The sequence below is a fragment of the Phyllopteryx taeniolatus genome, chromosome 1 (genome assembly GCF_024500385.1).
Source record: "Phyllopteryx taeniolatus isolate TA_2022b chromosome 1, UOR_Ptae_1.2, whole genome shotgun sequence".
NCBI lineage: Eukaryota > Metazoa > Chordata > Actinopteri > Syngnathiformes > Syngnathidae > Phyllopteryx > Phyllopteryx taeniolatus.
Window position 1 is genome coordinate 48,642,175 of NC_084502.1, and position 14,391 is coordinate 48,656,565.

Here is a 14,391-nt window from a genome sequence, read left to right on the forward strand (position 1 = left end):
TTACTTGTGTAAAAAGCAAAGCAGAAGTACAGATTCAACTCCTGTACTTCAGCAAAATAAAATTTAAAAAACAAAGGAAACCCCCTTAAATGTACTGAAGTGCTAATGTAAAAAGTACAAATGAATTTTTATTGACAAATTCTAGAAAATTTTGATAACTTGGCACAAGAAAAATCTCTCTCCACATAAAATTGTTTCCGTCTTTTGTTTGTATTTATTTACATTGGGCTTGGATAGTGAGAAGAAGGAAAAATGATTACATTACATGTTGCCCATTGGTCTTTTTAAACCGGAACCTAGCTATTTGATTAAACTTTTATGCTTTTAAAACAACATGTTCCCATAGTTATGCTAATGTTGAGAACTGAGTACTGTTCCCCTAAACAAAAAAATAAACCCACAAAAAACAAAGCTAAATGAACAAATGATAAAAACAGGGGAAAAACTTTACTTGTATTTGTTTTGGTTTTTTTGAGAATCAAAATCAGAATCAGAATAATCTTTGTATGCCAAGTATGTCAAACATTTGTCTCCGTTAGTTGGAGCCGTTCTATTACAACAGACAGTCAATTGACCGAGAATACTTTTGAGAAATAAAAAAAACACAGTCACTGAGTAATAAAAGGTTACCAGTAATGTGGTAATGTCGGTACAATTTATTTATTATTTTTTGACAACTTGGCGGCATGGTGAACGACTGGTTAGAGCGTCTGCCTCACAGTTCTGAGGACCTGGGTTTAATCCCCAGCGCCGCCTGTGTGGAGTTTGCATGTTCTCCCCGTGCCTGCGTGGGTTTTCTCCGGGCACTCCGGTTTCCTCCCACATCCCAAAAACATGCATGGTAGGTTAATTGACGACTCTAAATTGCCCGTAGGAGTGAATGTGAGTGTGAATGGTTGTTAGTTTGTGCCCTGCGATTGGCTGGCAACCAGTTCAGGGTGTACCCCGCCTCCTGCCCGATGATTGCTGGGATAGGCTCCAGGATGCCCGCGACACTAGTGAGGAGAAGCGGCTCAGAAAATGGATGGATGGATTTTTTGACAACTATGCAAAAAGATGCTGAGCCCTCCAGAGCAGTTTAAAATGACTAATAGAGCAATAGTCCGGTGCATAGAGCAATAGTCCGGTGCAGTGACCATTGTGCAAAAGGCGCAGAGACTTCAAGAAATGTATGCAGTTTAAATTGACTAGTAGTGCGATAATCTGGGACAATGTCGATTGTGCAAATGTTGCAGATGCTACTCAGGTACATGAGTGGCCAGTATTGGTCAACAACAAATATGCAAATAGTGCAGCGTGACGAGACTACTACAGTGAGTGCACGAGCAATGTATAAATGGCTGACAACAAACTCATGTAGCGTATATTAGTCAAATAAAAATGTAATTAATTTAGGAGAAAAGAATAAGACGGAAGCGACGCTTGCGTTACTTCTGGTTTACTGTAATTTTACGTTTGTTAAAATCAAACTAATTGTACCTATTAAAGGGACACCACGTCACTTTTTATGTGGATAAAATTTAGGGAAAGTGACAAGAAACCTTTTTATCAGTCTCGTAATCTGAAGGTTGCTACACTTTATGTAATTTTGAGTTCTAGATGATAGAGGCGTACTTAAACTCAGAACACACACAAAATAGAATCGAGTGGAATTTTATAATGTATTTAATGACATCTACAAGGGATCTAGAGGGAGACACACAAAGGGGGGTCTAACTAAATAAAGAAAATAACACTAATAATGATAAAAAGAAGGAAAATAGGCATACGAAAAGGGAACTAGAACATTGTGTGTTGGACTAAAGTTGGAAACGTGAGCGTTTACTGCGTACAGTGCGGACGGAGAGAGAGAGAGGACAAAGTTGAGATTTTTTCTGAAGCTAGTAATTTCCCCGAAATTATTAGGCACCAATGTTGCAGTCTGGCAAAAGATTTGCCGCGTCTACTCACGAACGTAGGCTCAAGCTGGTGGGTGGTAGTCTCTCTCTCTGGAAGTAGCTCAGGAAGCAAGGTGACAGATTTGGTTGTAGAAGAAAACGAAAAATAAAGCAAAACAAAAGAGGCGTAAGAAGAAAAATTGTTCTTCACACATCCTTGGGAGAGTATGACTGTCTCTTTTCCTGCCTTTTTTGTGGCTTGCTGGCAATTTCAGCACGATCACACTTGGCTGGGAGCGTACCTGGTACCGTCGTAGTAGCTGCTCTGATCTCCTAGAGGTGGCCCACGGAGAGGCTGGGAAGCTGGGTTTCTCAATACCCAAGGCCCACGGTTACCAAGCCCTGTCTGAACAAAGAAAGGGCAGGGGGGACGGGCGGCCAAAGGCCAGCCCGGCTGGCGAGCTTCCAGCAAGACACGAGGCGAGAAAAAACACAAGAGAGCAAAAACACACAAGTGGCAGGGTTAAGTACCCCAGAGGCGTGTCAAAGAGGGACGGAGAAGACCACACCCATCAGCTTGAATCTTGTCTACAAATTTTATAAAATGGGTTTAAAATCATATATTATTATAAAATAACCTCAACCTGGTCCTCTCTTTACCCAAAAGTCAAGCACATGGAATTGTATACTTTAGTTTTGGCACATCAACTGCTTATGATTCAAATCACATCTCAAAAGTGTTCTCTGTCAATTGACTGTCTTTTGTCATACTAGAGCAGCTCCAATTACCGGAGACAAATTCCTTGTGTGTTTTTGGGACATACTTGGCAAATAAAGATGATTCTGATTCTGATGCTGCTGGGAGTCAAATCAAGACAAATAATTCTCAAAATCTCACCGCTGTGTTTGTAAAGTTGACACAATGACACAGACATCCAGGCATACATTTGGAATAATTCTGCAGAGTTCGTGAATATAAAAACAGACATTTCTCCTTGGTTAAACATCAAATGAGAGTTCTCCTGGTCGACTTTGCAGTTCCTCTCAACGCCCGCGGGTGGCGCCTTGTGCACACATGTGGATATTAAGCAAATAGTTTGTTGCTGTATTTGCATCCCATTGTCAATCAAAGGTTGCAGTTTATCAAAGCCACTGTGTCACCTCCGTTTGCGGGGAGCATGTCCGCTCCACTCAAGACAAAAATTGGCAGCATGTTGCAATGGAATTGTAAGTTAACTGTTTAAGAAGTTAATGACAAGAGGGAAGAAGCTGTTGGAATGTCTGCTAGTTTTAGTTTGCATTGTTCGGTAGCGCCTTCCTGAGGGAAGGAGCTGGAAGAGGTGCTGACCAGGATGTGGCGGGTCCAAGAGGATTTTGCATGCCCTTGTCATAGTTCCGGTAGCGTGCAAGTCCTCAAGGGTGGGTAGGGGGGTACCGACAATCTTTTCACCTTTTTTGTCGCAGCACCAAACCAGACTGTGATGGAAGAACACAGGACTGATTCGATGACTGCTGTGTAGAACTGCCTCAACAGGTCCTGTGGCAGAACCGCAGGAAGTACATCTTCTGCTGGGCCTTTTTGAGGAAGGAGTTGATGTTGATCTCCCACTTCAGAGATTGTAATTCCCAGGAACTTGAAGCCCTTGATGGTTGACACGGGGCAGTTGGACAGCCTGAGGTGCAGCTGTAGTGAAGGACATTTCCTGAAGTCCACGGTCATCTCTACAGTCTTGTGCGTGTTCAGCTCCAGGTTGTGTCGGCCGCACCACAGCTCCAGCTGCTTCACTTCCTGTCGATACGCAGACTCGTCACCGTCTTTGATGAGGCCGTTGACTGTGGTGTTGTCTGCAAACTTCAGTAGTTTGACAGCCAGGTGCGTTGAGGTGCAGTCATTCCTGAAGAGAGAGAAGAGCAGCGGAGAGAGGACACAATCTTGGGGCGCCCTGGTGCTGGTGGTGCATGTAGATGAGGTGGTGTCCCCCAGCTTCACCTGCTGTGTCTTGCCTATCAGGAAGGGCCCTCCCCACTTCGATATGCGTCCTCTTTAGCCTGGTGAAGTTTAAGTTTGGTTTTAAGTTAAGTTTGGTTTTAAGTTAAGTTTGGCAGTGTACCACGGCTTGTTGCTATTGTACGTGCGAAATGACTTTGTTGGTACACACACCTCGTCACAGAAACTGATATTGGATGTGACAGTGTCCGTATATTCATCCAGGCTGCCATCTGAATTTTCAAAGACACTCCAGTCTGTGCAGTCTAAACAGCTTTGAAGTTCTAGCTTTGCTTCGTTGGTCCACTTTTTCACTGTTTTTACCGTAGGCTTCGCTCATTTAAGTTCCTTGCCTGTATGTTGGTATTAAGTGAATTAAGCAGTGATCAGACGAGCCCGGAGCTGCACGAGGTATTGCACGGTATGCGTTATTTAGCGTAGTATAGCAATGGTCTAAAATGTTATTTTCCCTGGTAGGACAGTCGTCAGAGTTTGTGGTTGAGTTTAGTTTTGTTAAAGTCCCCAAGAATAATGAGGGGTGAGTCTGGGTGTTTTTTTCCCCCATTTCGTTTACTTCTTCAGCGAGCGTTAGCAGTGCGGCCTTCGTGTTAGCTTGAGGCGGAATGTATACATAGGCGAGAATGAAAGATGCAAGTAGTATGTATGGCTTACAGTGAAAATACAGGGACTCTAAATCCGAGCTGCAGTGTGTGCTGAGCTCCGTGACTTCAGTACACCATTTTTCGTTGATATATCCCACCACCTTTTGTTTTCCCTGATAACTCCGTGACACAGTCTGCCCGTTGTAGTTGGAAGCCCGGAAGCATTACGGCGCCATCAGGGACACGTTCACAAAGCTATGTCTCCGTAAAGCACAGGGGGGCGGAACGTCCGAAGTCTTTACTAGTCTTTGTCAGAAGATGAAGCTCGTCCATTTTTGGGGGGTTTCCGGATAAGACTAAGAATTTTAGAACAGCAGAAGCTGGTGGTTATAGGCTGACATAACGCATTCACCAGCAATTATTGTTGTAGTCGACAACATCAAACAATTCTCTTAAAACAGACAATGGATGGGGAATATCTTGCTGCTTAGAATCGGTTGCTGTTTTTATTAATGCTCCATGGTTCATGGTCCTCAGTGTTGCAGCTGTTCCTGTTTTTTTTTCTGCCTCGAAAGACCCCAACTCTCAATCATTCCAGATCTCAATGTCTCGGTTGACTTTACCTCTCTCTATTTACTTCTTTTTTCAGGTGGGGTCATCATATGCAGTGGTTGAAAAAGTAACAGCCCTATTTTGACAAAATAAGAAGTTAAAAGTTCAGATATGTTTTCAAATAAAAAAAAAAAAAGTAAAAGTACAAAGTAATCTGAAAAATAATTAATTATGTAAAAAAAAAATATATGGGCTAAATAAAAACGTAATTAATTTACGAGAAAAGAATAAACCGGAAGCGACGCCTGCGTTACTTCCAGTTTAGCGTAATTTTACAGCGTTATAAATCAAGCTGTCTGATCTCGTCAACGGGCAACACGTCACTTTTTCGATGTTACAACTTCAGGACAAAGTGACGACAAACCTTTTTTCCTCAGTCTCGTAATTTGAAGATTACTACATAAATTAGATAAGAGTTCATGATAGCCATAGGTCTTTTCTCGAACCCAAACACACACAACTGGTGCAGGTAGTGAATTTTTATTGAAATTTTAATGGGATCTAACATGGGAATCTACAAGGGAAACAATGCAGAAAAAAATCAAAAACAAAGGACAGACGAACATTGGCAAAGGAGACTGACTTGTGATGTGTGGATAGAATGAGTGTGTACTGACAATCCTTATAGTTGGAGATTCTTGTTCTCGTTAATTTAAACCCAAATATGCACTAATCTGTAATTCTAGTAGACCTCAAACTGGATTTATTTGTGTTGAACACAATTGAGGCAGGCTGATCGAGCTTCCCAATGTTTGGCCGGTCTGGTCCGCACGGGGGAACAGGTGGATTTAGCAGGAAGGAGGAAGGGGAAATAAAGGAGCACAAAAAGTTCCCAGGCAGTTTGGAGCGGACGTGCGCTGCCCGCTTCCGTCCCCACGGAGTTTGCCCAAGCACCCAAAAAGGTAGCTCGGCGCGCTGGCAGGATGCCCTGTGGTGGGGAAGGGTCCGATGTGTCCTCGGAGACAGAAGTCCAATAACAGAACACCGCTCGGGTTCTGATCGGGGAGGCCATTCCTCCCAATCACGCCCTTCCAGGTCTCACTGTCATTGCCCACGTGAGGATTGAAGTCCCCCAGCAGAACGATGGAGTCCCCAGTGGGAGTGCTCTCCAGCACTTCCTCTAAGGACTCTAAAAAGGAACGGGGGAAAAGGTGGATTTGGCAGAAAGGAGGAAGGGGAAAAAAGGAGCACAAAAAGTTCCCAGGCAGGATGGGCGGAGCCCGGGTGTCGCTGCTTGCCAGACGTTCATCCATCCCCACGGAGTTTGCCCAAGGACCCAATTTACCGAAGGGTCCGGTGTGTCCTCGCCACCTCGTGGTGCGAGGTGGGGCGTCCTGGCAGGGCCAGTCTTCAGTAAGTTGGTCTAACCAGAGGGAGCACAGCAGAGCAGAGTGCAGAACAAAGGGGTCTCTGGCCTTCATGGCCAGCCGCCAAGCGAGTGGTTCCCCCCCTTTACCCCCACCACCTCCAGGACCAAAAGGTAAACTGGACCGCCTCTGAATGTTACTTTTCTATTTTAGGATTGTTTTGGGGTTTAAACCCAGTGGACAAAAATATTAATTATTGGATCTAAGATAACGAGACAATTTTTCAGCCTTGCATTGTCGTGTGCCCATCCTCTTTAATCCCTGTGACGAATGTTTCAATTGTATGTGGTTGTTGAGAACACTGTAATATTTGCAATGTGGCATTTGTGTTGTGTGGGGTGAAACATTTCATCCGGTTCAGTTGACAAACAGATTTGACATCAGACATTCAAATTTGTTGACATACAATCACTAGTGGCGCTATTCCAATGGTAACACTGGTGGCGTTCATGTCAAGTTTTTACAAGATTAAATAACATTGAAATCCAGTGAAGATTGTGATTAGTTAATCCGGGGTTGCAGTGGATTTCCACTGCCTGTGGGTGTCGCTAGTGGTCCATCCATTGTCTCTGCCCGGAGGAGCAAGTGTCACTGAATACAGCAGGAAAGAGAAATCTTTTGTTGGTGAGCCTCTTCAGGCTGGCTTGGTGGGGACGTTAATTAAGTTAGTGTCCGGGTGCGAAACCAGTTGTCTGTATCTCAGTTTTGCTACTGGTGTGTAATTAATTTAGTGTCTGTGTGCGAAGTGAAATCTGGCATCCCCGTGATCGTCTGCCTCGGCGGGGGAGCGGAGACAGCGGTGCAGCTCGGTCTGGAGTTTGGGCTCACGGTGCCATCGCGCAAGAGCATGTCCATTACTATATACATATATATATACACATACATACATATATATATATATATATATATATATATATATATATATTTATATATATATATATATATATTAATGGCCACAAAACAAACAGAGCTTGCTTTTTTCTTACTGAAGACTATTTTTAAAAGAAAACTTCGATGCATAGACTATACACTCTTTACCTTCCTTAACATGGGAATTGCGATTAAATAATGAAAGTGGAAGTCTGAATGTGCTGCCCACAAACCATCAAATCAGTCTAAAGTAGACTATAAAAAAAAACAAAAACAAAAAAAACTGTAAGAGTAGAAAGATTGAGTTTAGTCCTGAATGGTCGACGACAGGCGGCAAGGTGTTCAAGTATTCATCCCTCTTGCTTAGTGCCAATTTATTCAGGAATGTCAGAATATTTTTTTCCATTTTTACTTGGAAAACTTCCAGTGTCAATAACAGAATGTTTCACCTTGCAAGTACAGTAGATACAGGGGAGAGTATCGGTACACTGTCAGTATTGTAAATCAGTGTGAGAACTAAAAAAAAAAAAAACATTTCTATCGTAATATACTACAATGCAGTGCTTTACTTTGCTACCAGTATAGGTCAGTGAAGATGTGGCTGCTGCAGTGGCATTAAGGTGCTGAAGTCATTAAGTTGAGTGTTTTATTGTTTTGATATTTTAAGCATTAAAAAGCAGGTATGCCACAGCTAGCAATGGGTAATTTAAATATATAGCTAAGATCTAAAATAATTGAGGCGGCCTGTGGGAATTTTTCTATATGGGATGGTGTCCTTCCACTCACTTGTGCATTTTCAGTTCATGTCCCTCAAATGCCAGTTGAACCAATTGGACCTTTTTTTTTTTTTTTTATGGAGTATTGAAAACGCGTTTCTCAGAGTGAAGAATTATTACATATTGCTGTGGAGGCACTAAATGTTTGGCAAAGCTTGAAAGCATTCAGTTCACATAACACTGGGCATGCCATCGGGTGTTTGTATACGGTACTTCAACATGAAGTGATGTGACTATATGCAAATAGAACACCGTTTTTCATCCCCCCCATGACGCCAACATTGGATGCTGTGCTGCTCGCCCAGCCAAGATAAATTTCACAGTTTTGTACATTTTAATGCAATTTCATTCCCACATTTATGAAAGAAAATAATGTAATTTCAGCATTGCAAGAAAAGCAAAAATACTTTTCAGCAAGTCTGTGACTAAACCATTAAATCTTTTTTTTCAAACCTGTCCTGTTCAGCTGCATGGCCATGGAGAATGGTGGATTGGTGTGCCTTTTGTCCTGAAACAGTTTTGCTGTGCAACAGGGGAGTTTGAAATACTTCTGCTTGTTTTAATTTTTTATTATTCTGATGTTTTTTTTAAATTATTATTTTAATTATTATTATGTTTATTGAAAATGTATCTGGACAAAAAAGGGTTTTAGGGGACAGACACAGGGACAGAACGGACAAGGGGAATAGGGGTGCCAACCACAGCAGAACAATAATTAGACATTTCTAGATATTTGACTACAAGTAACCTTACAAAGGACAAATTGCGTTCTTTTTTGTGGACGGGGGGATACCCAGTGAGGACATGATGTAAATAACCTGAGTATTTTTCATTTCACTGATGAGTGCACTTCCCTTCTGTCATCCTGCCTTCGCTTTTCTCTCAAGGACAAAATAACTGTGTGAATAGGTCTTTCTTTCTTCTTTCCTCATCTCGCTCCCCTTTTTTTCTTTGGTTTAATGAGGCATTGTTTTTCCATATGTGTCTCAGAGACGGCCAGAGACGCGAAGCAACTTGTAACCTCTCTTGACTGTCTCTCTCTTTGCAAAGATATTATTAAAACTACAAAAGACAAGATCGTTTCCTGATTTAATTTACAAAACAAACTTGGTGTCAGAAATGTGATCCTAGGATTAGTTGCCGATCCAGGGGACCTCGGAGTGATTTTTCATCCAGGACTGACGCATGAGTCCTGCCTCCACCCAAAGAATTATGGATGGAGGGGTGGGGGCTGCCGGGGCTCTGCATGTCGGCTATCATCTCAGGATCCAAATGGACCTGTTGTCATCCAAATGACGAATTACGGTAAAGAACATTTAAATTCCTTAAAAATTGAAAAAATTGAAAAATCCATCGGAGCCAACTCACCACCAGGTGGTGATCAGTTGACAGCTCTACCACTTTCTTCACACGAGTGTCCAAGACATGCGACCGCAAGTCCGATGACACGACCACAAAGTCAATCATCGAACTGCGACCTAGGGTGTCCTGGTGCCAAGTGCACGTGTAGACACCCTGATGCTTGAACATGGTGTTCGTTATGGACAATCCGTGATGAGCACAGAAGACCAATTACAGAACACCGCTCGGGTTCTGATCGGGCGGCCATTCCTCCCAATCACACCCTTCCAGGTCTCACTGTCATTGCCCACGTGAGCAGTGAAGTCCCCCAGCAGAATGATGGAGTCCCCAGCGGGAGCGCTCTCCAGCACCCCCTCCAAGGACTCCAAAAAGGGTGGGTACTCTGAACTGCTGTTTGGTGCATAGGCACAAACAACAGTCAGGACCTGTCCCCCCACCCGAAGGCGGATTGAGTTGGGTAAACCCCAACATACAGGCGCCAAGCCGGGGGGCAATAAGTATACCCACACTTGCTCATCGCCTCTCACCGTGGGCAATTCCAGAGTGGAAGAGAGTCCAACCCGTCTCAACAGGACTGGTACCAGAGCCCAAGCTGTGTGTGGAGGCGAGCCCGACTATATCTTGTCGGAACTTCTCGACCTCGCACACCAGGTCCCATGGGTGCAGGCCCGGCCACCCGGCGCTCCCCTTCGAGCCCCACCTCCAGGCCTGGCTCCAGAGGGGGGTCCCAGTGACCCGCGTCCGGGCAAGGGAAAACGTTTTCCTGAATTTTTCATCTTCATAGACGTTTTTTGGAGCTGTGCTTTGTCTAGTCCCTCACCTGGGACCTGTTTGCCATGGGTGACCCTGCCAGGGGCATAAAGCCCCAGACAACTTAACGCCTAGGATCATTGGGAACCACAAACCCCTCCACCACGATAAGGTGACAGCTCAAGGAGGGGGCTTAGGCTAGTTATTTATTTTACAATCACTACCAGACATTCATATACACACTTATGGAGTTAATGTATGCAATTATGGAGTATAATTGATAGATCCCTTTGACTTAGAAGGATGTCCTCCCATCACAAGAACCATGACAAATGCGGATAAGAATATTGAACTACCTGAAATGTAGAATCATTACTTGTAATCATCTGAGGATCTATTCCCCGCGTAGATGTGTGGTTTGGGACCTAAGGTGTAGCAGTTTGGAACTTCTTGAACAAATCTTCAGTGGGGCGGGGATGGTGTAACTTCGCCTAAGGGAAGGTGATCGAAGGAATCACCTGAAATGTACAACGGTTATTTGTAATTTTTAAAAGTTTCGAGAAACTATTCACTTGTGGACATTTGAATTTGAAAAATAATTATAATGCATTAATTGATTATTGAAATTTTTAAATCAAGTTTTTTGGGGGGTATCAGATAAATCAAAATCCTGCTTAAATTCATGGTTAATTCCATTAATATAAATAAATGATGAACACAAAGGTGAAAAGCAAAATATTAACTACTTACTGTGATGGGTGAGAACATCAGTTTTGTGAAAATATGCAATTTGCAACGCTGAGTTCAAAACCACCCTTTGTTTGCACTCAAAGAGTTAACAGCTTTCTTTGAAACAATGTTTCTTTCAACCGCTGTCAAATGATTAAAGCTAATTTATAGAGCACCTTTACACTAAAAACGTAACACCAAGTGCTTTACAGACATTAAAATGACGAGAAAAGCTTTAAAGGTATTTGAAACTGAGGACATATCTAACTATCTGACTGACAAGACGTGTTCAATTTATGGACGAAAACGGAGACAGGCTTAAGCAATGACACGTGGAAGGTCGGATGAATTTTTAGAGACTGCGGGAGTTGGAGTTGAACGGATGTGGGATTGATTATTTTAGTGCTGGGAAACGGACCGATAAAGCGTGGAGTGAGTTTGGGGGATTGGAGGATAGCCAAACGGACTGACTCACCTTGTACTCAGGTGCAGGGGAACTGCGAAGGTACGCGAGCCGTTTATTTCTCTCCGCAGATCAGACCAAGGCCGCCCTGATGTCCTTCCACATGGACTTGATCCTTCACAGGTGATCCCTCACCATGGGAGCTCCTGTTCCTTAAATAATGGAGTTTGGAAACCGCAGCAGGCCATGAACGGAGACATACTGGTGGCAGAGCTGGTGAGGGAGTTGTGGGCGTATTCGATCCATGAAAGGAATGAGCTCCAGGAGGTGGGGTTGCGTGCGGCAACGCAGCGAAGGGCTGACTCCAGGGATTGATTCGCCTGCTCCGTCTGGCCGTTGGTCTGTGGATGGTACCCTGAAGACAAACTGGCTGCTGCGCCCACTGCTTTACAAAATTCTTTCCAGACCAGGGAGGAGAACTGGGGGCCCCGGTCCAAGACGATGTCGATGGGGATACTGTGGAGTTTGAAAAGATGATGAACAAGGAGGTTAGTAGTTTCAAAAGCAGAGGGAAGGGTAATGGACATATTTAGAAAATCAATCAATAACAAAGCAAAGCAAATTTATTTATATAGCGCATTTCAAACACAAGGTAACTCAATGTGCTTTATAAAGATTTAAAACAAAGAGAAAAAAATAAATTTAATAAAAGTACAATTAAAACAGCATACAGTGCAAGAAATATCATTTAAAAGTGGAAATGCTCTAAAAGCATGGGAAAAAAGAAGAGTTTTTAACCTGGACTTAAATACATGCACACTTGGGGCTGACGTCACTTCTGTTGGCAACTTATTCCATTTGTGGGCAGCATAATAGCTAAATGCTGCTTCACCATGTTTGCTTTGGACTCTGTGCTCCACTATTTGACCTGAGTCTCTCAATCTCAGAGCCCTACTGGGTTTATATTCCATTTGCATTTCATTCATGTATTCAGGACTTAAACCTTTTAGTGATTTATAGACCAATAGCAGAACTTTAAAATCTTTTCTATAGCTGACTGGAAACCTGTGTAAAGACTTTAGAATTGGAATAATATGCTCTGACCTCTTTGATCTGGTCAGAACCCAAGCTGCAGCACTTTGAATGAGCTGCAGCTGTTTAATGCTCTTTTTAGGGAGTCCAGTCAGAAGACCATTACAATAGTCAAGTCTACTTGAGATGAAAGCATGGATGAGCTTCTCCTGGTCTGCTTGACACATGCAAGTCTTCACTTTGGATATGTTCTTCAGATGGTAGAAGGCAGTTTTAGTAATTGATTTGATATGACTGTTGAAAGTCAGAACACCAAGGTTTCAGACTTGGTCTTTGGGTTTTAAAGAGAGTGACTCCAGGTATTTACTAACAGCAATTCTCTTTTCTTTATTGCCAAAAACAGTTATCTCAGTTTTGTTGTGGTTTAATTGAAGAATATTTTGGCTCATCCAGATATTGATCTGTTTTAGACAGTGACACAACACCTCAATTGAATTGTAGTCATCTGGAGACACTGCTAGATATAACTGTGTGTCATCTGCATAGCTATGATAGTCAAGTTCTGAAGAATTTGACCCAAGCGTAGCATATACAGGCTGAACAGGAGGGGTCCAAGAACTAACCCTTGAGGGACCTCATAGGTCTTTGCCATTCGATGAGACTGAGCACTTCCAATGGTTACAAAATAACTCCTTTCCTTTAGATAGCACCTGAACCATTTAAGGACTGTTCCATTTAGTCCTACCTACCTTTCCAACCTATTCAGCAGTATATTATGATCTACTGTATCAAAAGCCGTTAATTAAAAATAACTTTTTCAACAATCTTGGCTATGAAAGGGAGGATTGAGATGGGTCTATAGCTTGCTAACATGGAAGCGTCCAGCGCTCTATTTTTTTTTTTTAGCAGAGGCTTAATTGCAGCTACTTTAAGACCTTTAGGAAACTCGCCTGACTGAAGTGAGCAATTGATTATTTGCTGCAAATCAGTTAGCACAGACTTCACAATAGCTTTGAAAAAGTCAGATGGTATTGAGTCAAGACAGCTCGTTGATGGTTTCAGCTGCTGAACCATTCTCTCTACAGTTTTTTGGTCAATTGTATCAAATTCTGACATGGTAACAGAGTTTTACCTGGGCGGCTTCAGATGTAGTATCATTTTATCATTTTGCTGATTTGTGCTAATATTTAACCTGATGGATTGTATTTTGTCACTAAAATAACAAGCAAATTCATTGCATTTATCTGCTGTTAGGAGTTCTGGAGCTATATGATTCGGGGGGTGAGCTTGTCAACCACAGCAGAGGTCATAGTCAATTTGGAGTTTAGTTTTTCTCCACTTACGTTCTGCTTTCCTACACTTTGATTTAGAGGTCTTTACCATCATTGTGCTCCTCCACGGTGTTCCAGGTCGCCTCAAGATTGTCTTAGTTTTAATAGGAGCGACAGCATTCATGACATTTGAGATTTCCCAGGTGAAATTTTCCTGTCTATAACTGTCTCAGCATTCACAGTTTGTGGCACAGCAACGGTCTCCATAAACTTAGTGGCGGTGCTTTCATTTATGTACCTTTTCTTAATATACATAGAGGTTGTCTGAACTTTTGGAAGAATCTGTAATTAAAAGAATACACAAAAATGGTCAGAAATAGCCATATCCTTAATGTCAATTGATAGAATTTCAACATCCTTAGAGATGACCAGGTCTAAAATGTGACCTTGAGTGTGGGTTGAACTCTTAATATGTTGAGCGAGGTCAAATGTGTCTAATATAGTAGAGAGTTCTTTTGATTTTTTTCCCCCCATGTTATTGTCAACATGAATGTTAAAGTCTCCCGTTATGACAAAATAGTTGTAGTCAGTACAAATAACTCACAGCAGTTCTGAGAAGTCCTCCATAAATTTTCTGTTCTATCTTGGAGGCCTATAAATTATTAAAACAATAACCTTTGGGTCACCTTTAACTAATAAACAGAGATATTCAAAAGAGCTAAAATCACCCAGTATAATTTCTTTACACTGAAA